This window comes from Nicotiana attenuata, chromosome 11, assembly GCF_001879085.1.
Source record: "Nicotiana attenuata strain UT chromosome 11, NIATTr2, whole genome shotgun sequence".
Lineage (NCBI taxonomy): Eukaryota > Viridiplantae > Streptophyta > Magnoliopsida > Solanales > Solanaceae > Nicotiana > Nicotiana attenuata.
Window position 1 is genome coordinate 43088252 of NC_031999.1, and position 4344 is coordinate 43092595.

Sequence of the window (4344 nt, forward strand, 5' to 3'; positions counted from 1 at the left end):
TTTGAAGGATAAATTCTTGTTATGTTTTTATATAACTTAGCCGTAGTATTTTCTCTATTTGTTCAACTATATTATTCTTGTGGTTGTTTGAAGGGCCCTCAATTAGCTGTGCCTGTTTAGTATGTATTACTCAGGGGAGAGTACATATTTAGGTAGTTGTTGAACAACATCACTCCCGATGTATGTGAGGAATCAATAACCAAGGGTTTAAAGGTGGGATCAGGGATAACGAAACCTTGGGTGCGATCTAAGTGAGCTGTAATTAAAGCCAGCTAGCGTAACTTAGGAGTGTATGTTTAGTAAATTGTCATAATTACTCGGGAGATAATTACAACACGCAGAGCGCTCATGATCGGTAGAGAATACTTAGGTGAAATTATAGAAGACATAGTGGGAAGGATTCCGACAATTGGGGAAATCATAACTCTAGACCTCCTTAATCTTTTCTCCAACCTGTAGTATCTTTAGTGTTAATTTATTATTTTAATTTGTTAGTTAATTAGTTAAACACAAGAATCTTAATATCTATAAGTTAGGAATTCTTCAAGCTTGTCTTCTTGGTGATAGTGAACAATTGTAGCTAAGCCTTAATTCTCTGTGGGATTCGACTCCGGACTTGTAAACCGGATTATATTTTCACCGATCGCTTAGTCCTTTTTATAAGGCATAGTTGGGCATGATCAAATTTTGGCGCCGTTGTCGGGGAACTAACGGTGTAGTTTTAGCTGTATATATTGCTAGGTTTTGAGTTTGAACTTTTATTTTGTTTTGTTTTTTTTGTATTTTTTTTTATAAATGTTGATTTGAGAAACATGACATCTTGGAATTATGGGAATTTAGGTGTAGATAATTCTACTATTGATCTCCATACATATTGTGAAGGAAACTACCCGTGGCAAAATTTTCAAAACGTTCCTGAGGGCGAGTTATGTGCACCAAGTCAATCTTATTTGTGGAATATGTGTGATGTGTGTGGTGGTAAAAATGGTCACTTTTATGGTTGTGCTTATATTTCTTATCTTCCCCCAACCCCTTATTATGATGGTTCTACCTTTTCTTGTGAAGTTAACAGGAACAAAGAACCTGGGGATGCAGACCTGTAGGAGATCAAGGATATGTTAAAGTGCCTTCTGAAACAAAATAATGAAAGACAATTGCAGATAGAAAGGCAAGAGGCAACTATTTGCAAGTTGGAGGCTCAATTGAGTCAAGTGGTTGGAGCTTTTAATGCTCAACAAGACAATATTGAGGATAGTAGCCAAGAAAAGCATGAATTTGAGGTGTTAATTGGGGAGGTCAGAGTAGAACATCAACAACCTAGCCAACTACAATTTGAGGATGTCAATGTTGAAGAAGTGAGACTAGAGCCAGCAAGGACTTTGAGGATATAAATTTTATTGACTCTAGTATCATTGATGTTGAGGATGTTGAAAGTCCCGAAGTTCATGTGTTTGAGTGCATTGGTCCACACTCCAAGCATTTTTCCACATTATGTTTGGATGATGATATGGAAATAGAGTCATCCGAACCAATTGAAGAGTCAAGGAATGAGGAACAAGGTACATATATTCCGGAATTCTTCTTGCCGAAAAATCAGAATTACATACCTCATACAAAGGCCAAGGAGTGCAGAATACTATATTATTTCGCCAGTTAGATACGTTCCACCGCCCCATGAACATAATCATAAGCTTGAGTCAAAATTGGGGGTTCAATTCATAAGCTCGAGGTGGAGGCAAAAAGTGATTCGCGTCGTGCCGCGACGTTAAATCAAGCGCTTGTTGCGAGGCAACCCAGTTTTATTGCTTTCTTTTATTTTTTATTATTTTTTAATTGTATTATTTTTGTAGTGTCAATTTTTTTTCTAGGACTATGGAAAGCAAAGCTATTGGAAGGATGCAACAACAAACCAGATGGTTAGAACTAAGTGTTAGGTACCCGCACAAAGGACCAAGCTTGGGAGAAGTCTGAGTACCCCATGAGCTGTTAGTGCTTCGGCCTCTGGCCTACCAGGGAGATTCTTTTACCCTTTTATTAATTATCGTGTGCATTGGGGACAATGCACAATTTTAAGTGTGGGGTGAGGAGATTGTCTGGGTGACTTTCTATGCTATTTTAGTTGTGTTAGTTTAATTGAATATTTTTTTTTTAGAAAAACAAAAAAAAAAGTTTGGACTTTCCTAACGATGGATCTATTAGACAATTTTCTTGAGGGATTTAAGTCTAAAGAAAAAAGATAAAAAGATTTTCTTTTTTTAGGTAGTGTAGCAATTCCCCCTGGTTATTCTTTATGTCGCGGTTCTTTTCCAAGGGTTTTGTTTGAACCGGGTGTAGTTAGTTTTTTTAGGAATAGGAGCCATTGTGTTGTGTTTTGAATCGAAGCAATATCTCTTGACTTTGTTATGCCTTGAGAATAGTGAGTACTTTGGTTGTGACGCTTAGGCTCAGTTTTTGACTCTTGTATAAGTACCTTAAATTGTATGTTCTTAACTTTGCTTAACTGCTTTGACTAGAGTGACTTGATGAATCCAATCCTGAGTGAGTTATGTGCCATGTGTGTGAGAGGTTTGGGTGTTATTCTGTGCATTTCATTTGATGCCTAGAACTTGCCCCCTGTGTTTGCAAAGCGAAACAGTAGTTTTGTTCAGTCTTGGAAGTGATATAGGCGTTTCTTTGTTAAGCCAGATATGTATATTTTACCCGCCTAATTGTTATGTATCGTAGTTAACCCCTTTGAGCCTCTAATCTTGTTTCTTTGGCAACCACATTACAAGCCTTACCCATTTGTTTGAATTTAACCATCTATTTGAACCATTGTAACCTCTCATGAGCACTTGAATTATTATGAACTTTGTAAAAGTTAACGTGTGGTGTGGTTGGTTTGGCTTTTGAGTGGAACTAATGAAATAAGGAGAAAGGTGCATTATGTTGAAAAAAAAAAGTAAGAGCCACTTGAATTGAAAAAAAAAATTAAGAAAAAAAATAGTTGTATTGATGTGAAGAATATTCCTTGTGGTGGTGGCTTTTGATGTAATTGTGCTTAAAGAAGTGTGGAGTTAATATATATTGATTTGAAGGTGGAGTTTTGTTTTGACATAAGTATGGTGTTTGAATGTTAAAGTATATGTATTAAAGTTCTTAGGGAGGTGTAGTCACTCTTATATCTAAATGCATCCTACCCGTCCCGTAGCCTACATTACAACCAAATAAAGTTCTACTTGATCCTAGACTGGATGAGCTCGATTAGTAGACTAATACACTACGGGCAAGCCTATGGTGCATCTTTTGTAGCATATGAATGTTATTTCTGATAGTGAGTGAATTCTTTCTATCTTGAGTTCCTAATTATTTTTAAATTTTATTGTGTGTGGAGCTACTCTCATTTGTTGTGTGAGGGCATGATTAATGATGGAAAGGTAATGTCATTGACCTCTATGTTAGAGTAAGTGAGTGAGTTGTGAATAATGCATGTTGCTCGGGAGTCAAATCTTGAGGTGAAGATGTTACACCTTTGTGCTTAGTATATTTTAAATATTCTTGGTGTGACGAGTTAAGAGAATTGCTTAAAAAGGTTGTGTCCATAAGTGTGCTTGATTGCTCGAGGACGAGCAAATGTTTAAGTGTGGGGTATTGATGTGTGGCTATAATTCATGGTTTTTGCATATTATATGCCTTGCATTTTACATGCTTTAATGTTAAAATACACTTTGTTTGAGCGTAATGGAGGCTATTTTATGTGTAGGTGCATCAGAAATGAAAGTAGAGCTAAAGGGATGCTTAAATGTCGAAAGGACGCTTGAGAACGGTGAAAAGTAGAAGTCGGGCAAAAGTCAACTAACCAGGCTTTATCCAGGTGAGGCCATCTTAAAGCTAGGCCTAACCAGGTTTTATCCAGGTGAGGCCAGCTTAAAGCCAGGCCTAACTAGGTTTTATCCAGGCGAGGCCAGCTTAAAGTCAGGCCTACGCTGGCGTTATCCAGGCGACGCCAGCCCTAAGGCCAGGCCCAGTCCAAGTTTTGAAGGTTTTAAGTGTTTCCCGGTTTGACTAGAAGTTAACCTATACGTTTAGGGCTTGTCCCAAACATATAAAAAGACATAAAAACGTCACTTTTGAGATAAAACAAAAAGACAGACCGAGAAGGAGAGATCGGGGTTGGACAGATTTGAGACACATATTCGACCTAAGGAGGCAGAGGCATAATATGAGCTAGGCGGGGAATTCTTCTACGAGTTTTTCCTTCCTATTCCTATTTTTCATTGTTGGTTATGACTTTTAGTATTATAGTTTTACATACTATTATGAATAGCTAATTTGTTATCTAGGGTTTTGATGGAACCTTTTGAA